Raw genomic sequence first — 16,368 nt, 5'->3', positions numbered from 1 at the left:
CCTGTCCATTCCTGCCATCATGGGAGTTCCCACTGGGAAGCTGCATTAGTGGGAGCATCAGACCTCCTTTAGTGGTCAGAGGTAGTGGGGATTGCCCCAGATGTAACAGCAAGGAAGGTTAAGTGACCTGGAATTGTATGGTGTGTATGCCCAATGTGACGGTGAACTGGTACCAACAAAGTGCGAAAACACCATCACCACCCGCATTCAATATTTATTCTGGTTTATGGGAGCTGTATTTATGGGTTCTGTGTGGTTTTTATTAAATATTGAAATGTCCTTTGGGTAAGAGTCTGCTGGGCTTTGTGGGGTACAAGGGTGAGTCTAATGTGGACCCAGCCCTTGAGGACTGTGTAATTCCTTTGTTGGGGAAGACAAGGTGTTCCCCTAAGTAACCGTGGCTTGTGGTGGCTGAGGTGTGAAGAGCTTTGAGCGCTTGAGGACTGGAGCAAACGGAGGAGCTAGCATTGGAGTGTGGCAGCACTGCCTCAAGGCTCCCTTTTCTCCGAATGAAGATAATCAGTATCTGCCTCATCTGATTAAAGGCTTAAAGTATATAAAACACCTAACAGGTTCTGATGCACGGGATGTCAATATGAGACTCTCACACTAACCACTGTTAACATTTGACAGCTATCTTCCTGTTTCATTTCCTCTGAACAGGTTGGCTTGTTTGTTTATTATAAACTTATGTGTAATGCACCTTTTATAGACATGCATCTTGCTCATTTTAGTTTCAGGAGCTATCACAAACATTTTTGTTGTTCTTGTGTAGCCTTTGTACACATTTTAAATAACTGTAACATTCCATTTGAGCGTGCTTGCTTGTACGCTGGGGCAGGTTTCCATTTTCACTATTACAAATAACACCATCATGAACATCTTAGGGCATATACCTTTTTCTGTATTTGGGAACATTTTTTTAGGAAGACTATCCCTGCTGTGGAACTACAGGTCTCAGAGGGACTCACTTAAGGCCTGATTCATTCATTCTTGCAGCTCCCAACACAAGCTGAACACAGCATCAATCTGAAATTGGTACTAGGTCTATTTTGTTCTCTCATTCCTCTGATTCTGGCCTGAAATCTTTCATTGTCTTGAATCAAGAGACAGGGATATCAATCTGGCCTTTCTGCTTCTTGGTTTCATAGGCCTTTTCTTGCTGCCTGTTTAATGTCGCACAGTTTAGTGACTGCTAGGAGGCTTGCAGCTATTCACTCACAGGCCCTGAGCCTGGAACAATCTTGGCAGTTCAAGACTGGCATGATGGCAGTGAGCTACAAATGATGGCAGAGGAAGGTGGGGTCAGAGCAAGTTGGAAAAGAGTTTGCATTTCACTCAGTGTGCCCTGGGAAGCCTTGGATGTCATTTGGTTTGTTTTAAGATGACTCCAGTAAATGCAAAATTGTCAATGGGCAAGAATGGAAGTGAGGAGGCAAGAGCACTGGCTGCACGGGGCTGTCCGGTGGCTTCTAGGATTAAAAGTGGCACATCCCCCCATAGGCAGCACAGAGTAGGCACTCAATAAAATGGCCAGTTACAGTTACTTTGGGTGATAGATGTTCTGTTGTGGTCAGGTCTATGCAACCCTACTCCCAAAGTCTGAGGAAGTCAGACTAAAGTCAGCCAGAGAAAGAGACTGACTTTGCCCAATGTCTCAGAAAGAAACATTTAATAGGAATTTACAGAAGTCACATCTTGGGTGGTGGTCAAGGGACATGAGTTGGATCCCTGCACCATTACCCCCAGACCCAGGGCTTCCAGACCAGCAGTCCATAACCTTTTTGCACCAGGGACCGGTTTCATGGAAGTATTTCTTCTGACGGGGCGGCTGTAAATACAGATGAAGCTTCCCTTGCTGGCCCGCTGCTCACCTCCTGCTGTGCGGCCTCTTTCCTACCTTTCCTGGAGACAATTTTCCCACAGACAAAGGGTGGAGGGGCGGGCGGCGGAGCTCTGAGGCCATGACCCTAACAGGCCCCGGGGTGGGGACTGCAGACCACAGGAAAGGAATGGGCGGGATGACTGAAGTAGATCCCACAAGGGAAAAGCAATGCTATGAGAATCGGCCGGATTTGGGTACAGCAAGTAAAGAAGACACGCGGGAATCTGCAGGGGTTCGGGCACGTGGCAAAGCGGGCCCGCGCCGGGCGAGGGGCGGGGGCCGCCTGTCCTGCCCCCCACGCCATTCTCTGGGGATGGTTCTGGAGGTGGCCGGGCTCCGGCGTGGAAGGAGGTGCCACATCGGCGCTCCGGGGACTAGCGAGTGCCGCTCCGCGACGGTGGCGGGGCGGGGACGTCGGGCCCCGACTCCTCCCACCGGCGCCCTCTCCAGGTCACGAGAACCATCGCGCTAAGGACGCTCCGCTGCACTGCGAGCCCCATACCGCTCCTTCCTTGCGGCTCGCCGCGGCACCAGACGGCCCACGGGGCCAAGGGAGGCACCGGGCAGCCCGGGAACCCGGGCCCGGCCCCGCCCCTGCCGCGCGGCGGGAGCTTCCGGCTTGGCCGCCTCGAGCTCCGCCCGCCGCTCGAGCTTCCGCCCCCCGGCCGTCATCGGAGTTCCGCCCCGCGTGGGCGGAGCCTCTCCTCGGGCTGTCACCTTGGCCCCACCTATCATGGGTGGAGCCTCCGCCGGGCTCTCCTGAGCCTCTGCCCCGGTCGTCCGTCAGGCTCCGCCCCCGAAGGGCGGGGCCCCGCACACCGCTCTGGGCGCACGCGCGGCCAGTCCTGCCCGCGGCTCCGACCCGCGAGAGCCCACGTCCTTCCGGGGGCGCGCGCGCCGGTGCGGGTGCGTGCGCGAGCGTGCGTGAGCGTGCGCGTCCCCGCCACCTCTGCCGGTGCTGCTCCCGCGCCCTCTGCCGCCGCCGCCGCCGCCGCCCCGGGAACCCAGGCTGAGGAGCGCCTCGGCCGCTGCCCAGCAGCGCGGCGGAGCGGGGAGCGGGCAGCGGAGCCGCGGAGTCGGCGGGCGGGCGGCCGACGGGCAGGTGAGCTCGCGCGGGCGGGACCGCGTCAGGCCGGGCGGGGGCGCGGGGCCGGCGCGCCGGAGCCGGAAATGGCGGCGACCCTCGGGCCGGGCTGCGGGCCGCGGGCGGCTGCGACGCGGGGCCTGGGCCGAGCTCGGGGCGCGGCGGGCGCAGGGGCCCGGCCTGGCGTCGCGGGCGGACGGGGCCGGGCCCCGCCGAGGAGCGCGCTCACCTGCCGCCTCGGGGCGCCGGGCGCCGGCTCCGCGGACCCGGGTGCTGTGCGCCGCCGGCCCCGGGCTTCCCCAGCCCCCGCCCGGCCGCCGCGCGCCCCTCCCGCCCGCGACCCGGCGGAGGGTCCGCGTCGTCCTCCGGGGCAGGCCGGAGGAAGTCGGGAGCCGCCGGGTTACGGGAGCCGGATAATGTGGTTCCCGGGTCACTGTATTTATAGCTTGGAGAATGGAGGATTGTCCCTTAGCGCCCTGTGAATGAATCTGCTAGATGTTGTAAATCCCAAAAAGCATTTGATTTGTTTTTTTAAAAACTTTCATCTTCTGTATAAAACTATTATTTTAAGAAGCGCTTTGTATCGCTTTCTTACGGAGAGCGTATTAGGAACTCATCCGTTCAGGTTCTAACTTGGAGTTAAGTGGTTGGATTAAGGACTCCCTTTTTCATGTCCCCATTGAGACGATTTCTCAAAATTCATTCTGTTGTGTCATATAGGAAAAGGAAGTAAGAAGTCCAGCTTTAGTTTTGTTTTCAGGTTTAGGCTTGGTGGGGAAGATTTGGATTGTGACTTGTTGGTCGTTCTAACCTGCTGGTCATAGCCTAATCGGTGCTGGGTTTGAATTGTTAGACACTTTGTTTGGAAAACCCTATTTTAATGACAAAAACAGTGAAAGTGCTCCGTCTATTGTCACGGTTGCCTGAAGGCAAAACCATACCCAGAGCTTCTAAGATTTTATGTGCATTTATTTGCTTCTCTCTTTTTAAAAAGTATCATGCTGAGTTTCAGGAACATGTAATCTGTCGAACACATTGAAATTAGAAGCCTCAACTTAAGGGCTTTGGGGAAGTGTCTGATCCTGGGTTCTGTTTTCACTTTGGAGTGTTGTAGGGCTGAGGGTGGCTGGGGGCTCCAGGTGGCTTCTGGCCAAGTGAAGGGTTCTGGGAGCCGCTGCTGGCTGGCTGACTTTGTGGCCTCTGGGTGGAAACCCTTGGTGAAGAGGGATGGGCCTGCAGGGTCTTAGTCCCCCCACCCCTCTGTGACCGTTGGCCACCTGCCATGGCAGGCTCCTTTCTAGTCCGTGAACAAACTCATGTGCTCTGTCCTCAGGCCTGCCTGGAAGGCTCACTTCTTCGCCCTCATAGCTCTCTGAGGCATTCTCTGACTACCCTACTTATTTCAACTCTCCACTTCTTTATGTCCTATCTCTCTTCCCCGCTTAATTTTCCCACAGCACTTAATTCTTCTAATGTCCTACTTAATGCGTTTATGATACTTAATATTTTACTGTGAGGTGAGATCCATGGGGAAACTGCTTTGTGCAAAGAACAGTGCTGGCACTTGGTATGTGCCCAGTAAATATTTGTTGAATGAATGAAAAATGAGGAGCTTAGCCACGGCTGTGCAGTATTTTGGCCGTGTCACCCGGAAGTGCTTGTGGGTGAGTACTGATCCCATAGAGGTACAGGGTTCCTGGAATTTGTGGGATGAGTAACATTTGCCCTTGGGACAGAGTCGCCAACTCCCACCTGTCCACTGATGAAAGACAGCCCAGGTACCAGGTGGATTGGGGGGCCGTGCTTGGTACCTTCTTGTAAATCTTTTTGCAATTTGAATCTATAATTATTTAAAAATTAAAAAGTTTTTAAAAGTCAAATCTGCCACTGGGTAAAAATGCTTTTAGAAATTTTATTTTTGATTTCCAGAAAAAACCCCTCATGCTAGTCGTTATACTCTGTTGCGACATTTGGTAAGTAGAGTGGGGTGAGATCATGTGCCTGGCTCTTAATTGAGAAGAACTGCTGAGATGAGCCTTCCTGATGCCCTTAGCCCAAGGCCCATCAGCCCTGATGCTGTAGCAGAACCCAGCAGGACCTGCTTTGTGACTCAAGGTGCTGGAGTCCTTTCCAGAACCTTCACCTTATGCCCACACTAACTCAGAATGAGTGGGTTTTCTTGAGCTCCTGGAGATGATTCTTTTAACATGGTTCAGAGATTAAACAGATGCTGCACATTCCTAAGCCATTTCTGTGTTCTCGAGCCCCCCTCACTTGCAGAGGGTGGGCATTGCTTGGCTGAGTCGTAGGACTATGCTGGACACCAGTACATTGCACAGCTTCTCACTGTTAATAATTGTTAGACCTGGAACTTGAACGCAAGCCTTCTTTATCAGATTTCTTCTAATTATTCATTGACCACCTACCTGACGTTACCATGAAGAATCCTAGAATAAGCTGCTGATGGTATAGCTCTAGAGGCTTGAGATGCTCACGTTGGTGCCTGAGGTATAGTAGATGGTTAGTAGGTGTTTGTTGAATGAATAAAGTGCGGTGGGGCCGGAGATCATGAAAAGGTAGAATTTTATCTAAGGTGGAAGTTTGCTTCTGAAGTTGGGGGGTAGTGAAGGGGGGTGGTATACAGGGTTTGGAGTGTATGGTGCTGTGAGCAAACCATACCAGCAAATGAAAGCAGCCAGTTTTTCCTCCAGTAAGGAAACAGACTCCTGGGTCCTCAGGAGACAGGTTGGAATACATTTGTCCAGAAACGAAACATGATGACTGGTCCTGCACAGGAGAAGAGACCCTAACTCTCAGTGGTGGCCCTCATGCACCTCCAGGTGTTCAACATCAGGCAGTTAAAACTGTAGTACTCCTAAAGTGAGTTCATTATTATATTCTGATTGGAGCATTCTTGTGCTGCAGATTCCTGGGATATGTCCAGGGAGTGTGATCTTCTGTCAGACACACCGCCTGCTGCCACAGGCCTTCCCTCTGTGTGGTAGCAGTGTCTGTGTTAGACTTTCCTTCCTGAAAGAGGATGAGACCAGGGCTCACGTGGCTGAGGCCCGTTCCGTCTCTAAGCCTCTGCACTCTGTAAAATGAGGGTACTTGTCCCTACCCTGCCTGCCCAGAAAGACATCTCATCCACTGGTTCTTAATCGAAGTGACCGAGATGCTGAAAAGTCATAATAGCCTTATTTTATGGAAATGCTACTCCTAATCTAAGAGCTGGGACTGCCTGGACCCCCTCCCCAGATAATGACATCTGTGGAAGAGGATTAGCAACTAGTCTGTTCCCAGTCACTAGCAATTCAGCTCTGAAGATTTAAGGATTAGATTACCCAACAACCTTTAGTGTAGATTTTGTCTCTCATCACCCTTTGCATTAACTTTGAGTACATTGTGTGTTGATAAAAAACACAACACTGGGCCAGGCGCGGTGGCTCACGCCTGTAATCCTAGCTCTCTGGGAGGCCGAGGCGGGTGGATTGCTGAATGTTGGGAGTTCAAAACCAGCCTGAGCAAGAGCGAGACCCCGTCTCTACTATAAATAGAAAGAAACTAATTGGCCAACTAATATATATAGAAAAAATTAGCCGGGCATGGTGGCGCATGCCTGTAGTCCCAGCTACTTGGGAGGCTGAGACAGAAGGATCGTTTGAGCCCAGGAGTTTGAGGTTGCTGTGAGCTAGGCTGACGCCACGGCACTCACTCTAGCCTAGGCAACAAAGCGAAACTCTGTCTCAAAAAAAAACAAAAAACAAAAAAAACACAACACTGTGTGTTGATGAAGTGTTCAGCTGCATTCTTGGTGCATGGCAGACATTCAATAGATATAGGTCATTAAAAATAAAAATTATTCTAAATTTTAAGAATTTTCCAAATATGTTGCTATTTCACACTGTAATTAAAGAAATGGCCAGGTGCGATAGCTCACACGTGCAATCCCAGCCAAGGCCTCAGGAGGACTGCTTGAGGCCAGGAATTTGAGACCAGCTGGGCAACACAGCGAGACTCTATCTTTAAAAAAAAAAAAAATTAGCTGAGCATGGAGCCTAGTAGTGTGAAGTTACCGTGAGCTACGATTGTGCCATTGTACTCCAGCCTAGTGACAGAAGAAGACCCTCTCTCTTGAAAGAAAGAGAGAGAGAAATGAAGGTCAGGATCTCATTCTCTAAAGAAGGAAGCACTTAATGAGGCCAGGTTTGGGACACATCACTTAAAATTCTATCTTGATCTGTTTCCTCTTCAGGAAGGAAGTATACACCAAAATTTCACTTCATTCCAAAATCATTCTATGTTTTACATGAATAGTTTTACAAACCTTGTCCTGTGGCAGAGAATTTTGCCATTTATTCCTTACATCTTAAACCCATATTAATATTTTTATGTGTTGGGGGGTTTTTTTTGTTTTGTTTTTGAGACAGGATCTTGCTCTGTTGCCCAAGCTAGAGTGCAGTAGTGTTATCATAGCTCACTGTAGCCTCAAGTTCCTGGGCTCAGGCAATCCTCTTGCCTCAGCCTCAGAGTAGCTGGGACTATAGGCACACACCATCATGCCTGGCTAGTTTTTCTATTTTTTTTTTAGAGATGGGGTCTCACTATATTGCTCTGGCTTGTCTATATCTCCTGGCCCCAAGCAGTCCACCTGCCTCAGCCTCCCAAAGTGCTAGGATTACAGGTGTGAGCCACCGTGCCTGGCCTTAATTAATTTTTTTAAATTTTATTAGACCTTGTGGGTACTTAGTGAATATACCTTAAATATATGAATACAAATGAAGCTATCATCATGGGTTGTTTATAATTGTATTGTCCTTTTATTGTCCTTGTTCTGCATTGAACATGTATCACCAGCAGTAATGGTCATTTACCAGAGGAAGTGTAGAGTCCTTTGGTTGTCTGTATTGCTGTGTTCTGAGTTCTGTGCAGACAGGTTATAAAGTTACGATCCTGGCAAGTCAGAGGGATGGAGTGCTGACTGGCCAGCCTCCTATCAGCTGTGCCCCGCCCTCCTGGGTCTCTGGAGTATGTGTGGCCAGCCTCTTCTTAGAGAGCTCTCCTTGCACTATGCCTCTGCTCTTTCCTCTGGGTGGAGTGGAAATGTGTTCTAGTGAAACCAACAGAACCCAAATACTAGTCTAATTCTGACCCCGAATTGCTAACCCTGAAGGGGAAGGGGCTGAATCCAGGCACCAGAGGTCCAGTCCATGGGCTCCTCACCAGAGAGGCTGTAGGCCTCCAGCCACAGCTAGGCTGCAGGTGCTTGGCCAGGCAAAGGGGTGACGGCAGCTCAGGGGAGGGAGTGAGTGCCACTGCCTAGCTTTTGTTTTTTTCCTTCTATTGTTGGGAGGGATTAGTAGCAGAGCAAATGTTTCATTTTTAGTTACCTAGTTCCATTGCATTTTTCTTTATTAAATAGGAGTATCTTTTATTGTGAGAGGGCTTCTCTAAGAAAAATAATGAAAGAAATTCTGAGTCCAAGAGTACAAACTTTATAATTTTTGCCATGTATTACCAAATTTATATTCCCTCTGGCAAATGTATCTGTGTCTTTTCCCCTATACTCAAAAGGGATTTTAACACTTTATATTTTGGTGTTCATTTAGCTCCTGTAGGGTTTGATATTAAAATCTGAGTGGCTTTTCTTTTTCTTTTTGCCAGTGCAGTACATTTTGCTAGATCTCCCTTGATGTATTCTTTAAAATAAGAAATTTCAGTCTGGGTGTGGTGGCCTCTAATCCTAGCACTTTGGGAGACCGAGATGGGAGGATCACTTGAGGTCAGGAATTCGAGACCAGTCTCGGCAAGAACGTGACCCCATCTCTACTAAAAATGGAAAGAAATTAGCCATGCAACTAAAAAGAAAAAGAAAAAATTAGCTGGGTGTGGTAGCACACGCCTGTAGTCCCAGGTACTCTGGAGCCTGAGGCGGGAAGATGGCTTGAGCCCAGGACTTTGAGGTTGCTGTGAGCTATGGTGATGCCACAGCACTCTAGCCTGGGCAACAGAGTGAGACTCTGTCTCAAAATAAAGAAAGAAATACAAATAAAATAAGAAATTTCTTATGAGACAGGTGTGGTGGTTTGCCTATAGTCCCAGCAACTCTGGAGGGTCACTTGAGCCCAGGAGTTCAGAGCCAGCCTGGAAAACACAATGAGACCTTCCTCTCTTAAGAAAAAATAAATTTCTAATTGTAAAGGGACTTATAAAAATGCTTGAAACCAGTCAGTATGTTTTTAAAATTAACTAAAAAAAGTTATATTCTAGGCAAGGGCTTTTACTGGATGGTATTCATCTTTTTTGTTGTTGTTTTGTTTTTAGTTAACACATGTTTTTCTTTTTTAGAGATAGAGTATCAGTATGTTTTCCCAGGCTGGCCTCAAAGTCCTGGGCTCAAGTGATCCTCTCACCTTAGCCTCCCAAGTAGAGAATATAGGCATGTACCACTGTACCCTGCTCCGCTTATACTTTTTTTTTTTTTTAACTTGAATGGCTGTAAACCATCTTATACTTTAATGTTTTAATGATGAAGCTCTTCACATGAAAATTTAAAACAAATTAACACAATCTAATTGTTCAGTTTAATTTTGAGATGAACCTACAAAGTCTGTAGTTTAAATATAACAGGTTTTTTTTTTTAATTGAGACAGAGTCTCGCTCTGTCACCCCAACTAGAGTGTAGCGGCACCATCATAGCTCGCTGCAACCTCAAGCTCCTGGGCTCAAGCAATCCTCTTGCCTCAGCCTCCTGAGCGACTGGGACTACACATGGGTACTACCACCACCATGCCTAGCTAATTTTTCTGTCTTTTTTTTTTTTTTTTTTTTTGGTAGAGAAGAGATCTCACTGTTGCTCAGGCTGGGACCTATGAAGTATTTCTTAACTTGCCCAAGCCTGTTGCCCCTCCCCCTTTGAAACAGTGTATCTTCCTGTGAAATTCACTTAGAGGATTCCCCCATCCTCAGTTGCAAACACTCTGAAATGATACTGTGTGTAGTTTGTTGAACAGGCACTCTCTGCCAATGTTACTTAATATACATTAGCCATTATTCCCAGGACAGCCTTGCAAGGTAGCTCTTAAACAATTTTATAGGCCTGGCATGGTGGCCCAGGTGGGAGGATTGCTGGAGGCTAGGAGTTTGAGACCAGCCAGAGCAACATAGGGAGACCTCATCTCTACAAAAAGTAGAAATGTTAGCTGGGCGTGGTTGTGCACACCTATAGTCCCAGCTACTCAGGAGGCTAAGGCAGGAGAATCACTTTAGCTCAGGAATTTGAAATTGCAGTGAGCTCTGATGATGCTGCTTTAGCCTAGGCAACAGAGCAAGACCCAGCCTCAAGTAAGAAAAATTTTTATAGATAAGGAAACAGTTAGACATATTCTCCAGTATAATGGTATAATATTGAAGAAACATAATGCCATCATACATGTTAAAATGACAGCATACAGATTTTACAAAAACTCTTAAAATGTCATTTCTGTTGGGTGCAGTGGCCCACACCTGTAGTCTCAGCTACTTGGGAGGCTAAGGTGGAAGAAGACTTGAGCTAGCCTGGACAACATAGTGAGATCCCTGTCTCTAAAAATAAATACATTTTTTGTTTAAAAAAATTTCATTTCTGTTGGTCCCATGTTCTCACGTCATCCTGATGGATTGTTACTGACAGATGGGCTCACAGCATCATGGCTCCCACACTTGTTTCATCTGCCCCTGCCTTTTTCTTTCATAAAGATTTATTTATGGACATACTTTAAGACAAAGATATTAGAACTGACACAGAATGTGAGGTGGCCATGAGTAGGCAGCCTGTTTGGCTGGCCTCTAACCCGTCTGCTCTCAGGCAGGTGGATTGAGATGCACACAGGTGTTCATGGCATAGACATCCTCATGAACATGCTCTAGTTTAGGAGAAACATACCAACACCTCCTAAGTTTCTGTGATTTGTACCTTTTATTTGTAGCACGTCTTAAACCGACAGCGTGTTATAAGGCAGCCTAGCTACACGGCAGACCTGGGTGCTGTTCCTGGGATGGGCTGGTGGTATTTGCCCTGTACTCACCAGAATAACCGTCCTGCTGAATGACAGCTACCTCCCCTAAAGCCTTAACCATAGGTCTTCCCTTGTATTTTTGTTTTTCGGTTTTTTTTAGAGACAAGGTCTCACTCTGTCTCCCAGGCTGGAATGCAGTGGCATGAGCATAGCTCACTGGACCCTTGAACTCCTGGGCTCAGGTGGTCAGTCCTCCTGCCTCGGCCTCCCAAAGTGCTTGGATTTCAGGCATCAGCCACCACACTCAGTTCCTCTGTCTTTTTAAAAGGCAAAGGACAGCCGGGTGCGGCGGGCAGATTGCTCAAGGTCAGGAGTTTGGAACCAGCCTGAGCAAGAGCGAGACCCCCTCTCTACTATAAATAGAAAGAAATTAATTGGCCACCTAATATATATAGAAAAATATATTAGCTGGGCATGGTGGCGCATGCCTGTAGTCCCAGCTACTTGGGAGGCTGAGGCAGCAGGATTGTTTGAGCCCAGGAGTTTGATGTTGCTGTGAGCTAAGCTGATGCCACGGCACTCACTCTAGCCTGGGCAAGAAAGCCTTTCTCACTCTAGCCTGTCTCAAAAAAAAAAAAAAAAAAAAGCAAAGCATAATCAAATTAACTGAGTTTTTTTGTTAAGGAATATACTTTTTACATCTAAAGTGCTATGCACTAATAATTACTGTTAGTCTTCAAGCTGAGAGTTAATTAAAATATAACCAACAAAACTTATTCAACTATGTAAACTTTGTACATGTATTTATTTTTTATTTATTTAGAGATGGTCTCACTCTGTCACCCAGGCTGGAGTGCAGTGGCACTATCATAGCTCACTGTAACTTCTAACTCCTGGGCTTAATCGATCCTTCTGCCTCAGCCTCCTGAATAGCTGGGACTGCAGGCGAGTGCTGCCATGCCTGGCTAATTTTTTATGTTTATTGAAAAATATTATCAGGAGTTAATACAGCACCTTATTCAGAAAAGGCTTGATGTCAGGGCAGGGAATAACAACTCCCTTGTATCAAATGGTTGCTGAGAATCGGTCATGATGTACAGTGCGTGCAAATCAGACTTGGGTTTGGATCACAGCCCTACTGATCTCTGGCAATACAACCTCAAGTAGATACTCAACCTTCCTGAGCCTGGGTCCTCTCATCTGTAAACGTTTATTGTTTGCCTGGCATTGCTCTAATCACATCACACAAGCTAGCTCACAGGCAGGCCCTGCTCTAGACCATTTTTATCCCTACTTGACAAGGAGGAGATTGAGATGTGGAGATGTTCAGTGACTTGTCTGGTCATTGAGCCCTGTGGATGACAGAGCCAAGGTCCAGTCAAGGCAGGTTACCCCAGAGCTGCCCTCCCACCCACTGGACCAGGTGTCCAAATCACAGGCCTCTTAGCAGAGTTCAGTAGGGTACAGGCATGTGTGCCCCTAAGTGCTTGCACAAGTAAAGTGTTCCCTGAGTTGTAGCTGCTGTGTAGGTCAAAATTATCACAGTTACCACAAGTTCCGTCCCAATCCTATTGTGTTTCCATTTTGAGGTGTGTGTGTGTGTTCTGACACTGCCTCTGAATTTCAGCGTGTTTCACAGTTGGCTTGTCGTGGTTTAATTGGTGCCCCTTGTACTTGGTTGCATACTCTACTTGATGGGATCATTTGATTCTAGTCATAATTGCATCGAAGCTGTCACTCTGAAACCATGTTTGTCTGCTCTGTCAAAGGCAGTCCACACATGGGAGGCACTGGCCTGCCCTCTCTTCAGGGCGAGTTTCTCTAAAGAGCAGCCCTAGGCCAGGGGTCAGTGCCGGAAGGTTGGTACCATTTCCGTCAGTTATGTTTTGGCAGTATTGCCGTTGGAAGTGCAGGAAATACTCTGATGTCGCCTGTAGCATTTTATGAGCTCTGACTCACGCACTATGTCTTAAGCTTCCGTTCTGGAGTCTGCCCTGGTGGAGCAACCAGTCCACCCTATGGGGTGGGGCCACGGCTGGGGGGTGGGTCACTGGGTTTACAGCATCACAAAATGAACAGGGCAAAGGTTACTAAGTAAATATGTTGCCAATAGGATTGTGGTCATGAGCATTTTTATAAATGTGTATGTTATTTGAAGTTGAGGATTTGAGTGTTACAGTTATCTCTTAATTCAGGTAAGAAGACAATTCTTCCTGGTAGGCATGTTTCATTTTACATTTGGGATTATGGTAAGAATTTTTGGTCATGGTAGTGGATCTGTCCTAGAATCTTTTTCATGAGTAATTTTAATGCCAATGCTGAGATAATGGACATGCCCTCCTTTCCGTCAGTCCCACTCACTTCCTCAGGGTTCCAGCATGTTGGATTGGAGCCTTGGCCGCCTGGGTATCACACCCTGTGACCTCATTAGCACCACCCATATTCGTTTCTCTGCTGTTTGTACCCTCAGAGGTGAGGTGTGCAGGACTGCGGGGATGGGGCACCCAGGGCATTTGTTAGAGGATAGGAGTGCAGTGGTGGCTTCTTCCAGATTGGGTCACAGACAGCGTCCTCGATGAGCAACAGGGTCTGAGAGTATGTGACTCTTTTGCCTCTCCTTGTGTTTAAGTGCATATTTGAAGTTATTTTTGCTCAACTTTTGTCCTCCTCCTTTTGAATTATTCCAAGCATCAGTTTACTAAGGAAAATCCTTATTAGATGTCTGGCCATAAATCAATACTGATAAAATTAATTCAATAAACATTTACGGGCCGGGTGAGGTGGCTCACGCCTCTAATCCTAGCACTCTGGGAGGCCGAGGCGGGCAGATTGCTCGAGGTCAGGAGTTCACAACCAGCCTGAGCAAGAGCGAGACCCCGTCTCTACTATAAACAGAAAGAAATTAATTGGCCAACTGATATATATAGAAAAAATTAGCCGGGCATGGTGGTGCATGCCTGTAGTACCAGCTACTCGGGAAGCTGAGGCAGAAGGATCGCTTGAGCCCAGGAGTTTGAGGTTGCTGTGAGCTAGGCTAATGCCATAGCACTCACTCTAGCCTGGGCAACAAAGTGAGACTCTGTCTCAAAAAAATAAATAAATAAATAAAATAAACATTTACGGAATGCTCTGCTAGAACCTGGGCGATAATAGCTCAGTTTATAAATTAAAAGGGCTTCAGGGTGCTGGGTTTCATTTTGTTTCTCTGTAGCTAATCATACCTTTGGAACGGTTTTGCAGTTTGGGAAACCGAGGTTGCAGGCAAGGGTGTGGCTCTGGTTTGAGGCAATTCAGGTTTTCCCCAGGTGTCTGCCTCCAACAAGTAGTGGTCAGTCTTGTTTTCTTGCATTAATTTTGTGTGAAGCATTCTGGGTGCAGTGGCTCCCACCTGTAATCTCAGCACTTTAGGAGGCCAAGGCGTTAGGATCCCTTGAGGCCAGGAGTTCGAGACCAGCGTGGGTAATGTAGTGAGAATCTGTCTCCACAAAAAATAAGTGAAGTTAAATGTTTAAAAAGTCAGGAGTGCAGATGAGGAGGCTGCACGACACTCAGTATCCCCAGCCTTCCACACGTCGACTCTTGCTTGTCGTTGCTTCAGATGTGTTCATGGAGTCAGACGGCAGCCATTTCCTTCTGTATTGCAGTCTGTTAAGTTTTTTCTTTTGGGATAAATAAGAAATTCGGAGTTACGCGTTTATACTGCTGGGCCTTTCTCCTTTTTACTGTGTTCTGGTCCCTGTCCCAACCCACTGCCTGACCTGCCTGTTGGAGTGCCCTTTGCCAGTTGATTTTTACATAGTTTGTTATGGATTTTAAACATTCCCCAGAAAGTTAGAAGTAACACCAGTTTTATTTCATTTTTAGTATTTTTATGTTTAGCAAGAGATTTCTGTCTAAACAATGGGCCTGGGGCATCTAAGGCAAAGCAGCAGTTACCTGCCCCATCTCCCTGTCTGCACCTTCATCCCGACAACTCTATGTGCTGTGTCATCCCGTTTCCTGACGCATGAGGCAGCACCTGTGTCCCCGTCCCAGCGTGACTGGCACTCTTGACAGTTTTTTGCTTATTTCTTTTGTATTTTCCGTTACTTTGTGGTGCTTTACCAACAGTACACATCACCTGTTGTCTCCCTCGCTTTAGGGCATCAGCATTTCTTCTTTCTCTCCCCTTCCCCTGACGACTGTTGTCTGTCCTTTCTAGAGCTGTCCCCTCCCCACAAGGTTCCCAACAGCCCTCTTCTTGGCTTCTTTATTTTCAGACCATCCGTTGTAGGGGATGTATTATCTTTGTGGCCTGGAACCTCTCTCTGCACACTCTCCATCCTCCTGCCCCCAGCCAGGCGGTGGCTCTCGAGGCTGCCTGTCCAGCCACTGTGCTGGGATGATCCACAGCAGGTAGGGGAGGCTGGAGAGGGCAGCACAGTAGTGGTGAGAAGCTCTGGTCCCTCCCCATCAGCCAAGCGCCTTGGCGCAGCTCTGACACCTACCTCATGTCTCTTGCCGATGGCACCACACAGACTTCAGCCCTGGAAGCCTGGGAACTGGGGAGCTGCAGCGGTGTCGTGACTCATGGCTTACCCTAGAATTGCTCTTAAAGCTCTCATTGTCTTCATAATGAAATGCTTATATTAAAACATTGTTTTGGGCCAGGCACTGTGGCTCACGCCTGTAATCCTAGCACTCTGGGAGGCCGAGGCAGGTGGATTGCTCAGGGTCAGGAGTTTGAAACTAGCCTGAAAAAGAGCAAGACCCCGTCTCTACTAAAAATAGAAAGAAATTAATTGGCAAACTAAAAATATATAGAAAAAGTTAGCCAGCCATGGTGGCACATGCCTGTAGTCCCAGCTACTCGGGAGGCTGAGGCAGGAGGATTGCTTGAGCCCAAGGGTTTGAGGTTGCTGTGAGCTAGGCTGATGATGCCACGGCACTCTAGCCTGAGCAACAGAGTGAGACTTTGTCTTTAAAAAAAAAAAAAAAAAAGTACATTGTTTTAAGTAGTTTTATCTAATAATGTGTGTAGAAATACCAAATAATTTGTAGCTCTTGTAAAACTTTTTGGAAATGCCTCAGATAATTTCAGAGGCTTTTGTATTTATTTACTTATTGATTGAGACAGTCTTGCTCTGTTGCCCCTGATAGAATACAGTGGCGTCATCATAGCTCACAGCAACCTCAAACTACTGGGTTCAAATGGTCTTCCTGCCCCAGACTTCTGAGTAGCTGGGACGACAGATGTGCACCACTACACCAATCTAATTTTTCTATTTTTAATAGAGATGGGATCTTGCTCGTGCTTAGGCTGGTCTTGAACTCCTGAGCTCTAGCAGTCCCCCCACCTTGGCCTCCCAGAGTGCTAGGATTACAGGTGTGAACCACCATGCCTGACCAATTTCAGAGGTTTT

The 16,368-nt window shown here is 47.7% G+C and overlaps 1 protein-coding gene across 4 annotated transcripts in view; it reads left to right on the top strand.

Annotated features, from left to right (window-relative positions):
* Positions 1 to 2,717: 2,717 nt before the first annotated feature.
* Positions 2,718 to 16,368, top strand: part of DNAJC5 (DnaJ heat shock protein family (Hsp40) member C5) — a 29,911-nt gene continuing 16,260 nt past the window's right edge. For 2 of the 4 annotated variants that reach the window (XM_076010797.1, XM_076010798.1), the window contains exon 1: positions 2,719 to 2,987. The gene's annotated coding sequence lies outside the window, so the exon portion shown is untranslated. Of the gene's footprint in view, positions 2,988 to 16,368 lie in introns of all 4 variants that reach the window. The other 2 variants (XR_002221826.2, XM_020281797.2) reach the window with 2 other exon arrangements.

The sequence above is a fragment of the Microcebus murinus genome, chromosome 16 (genome assembly GCF_040939455.1).
Source record: "Microcebus murinus isolate Inina chromosome 16, M.murinus_Inina_mat1.0, whole genome shotgun sequence".
In the NCBI taxonomy this organism is placed as follows: domain Eukaryota; kingdom Metazoa; phylum Chordata; class Mammalia; order Primates; family Cheirogaleidae; genus Microcebus; species Microcebus murinus.
The sequence above is the reverse complement of the archived record's forward strand: the minus strand, read 5'-3'. Positions and strand labels throughout refer to the sequence as shown.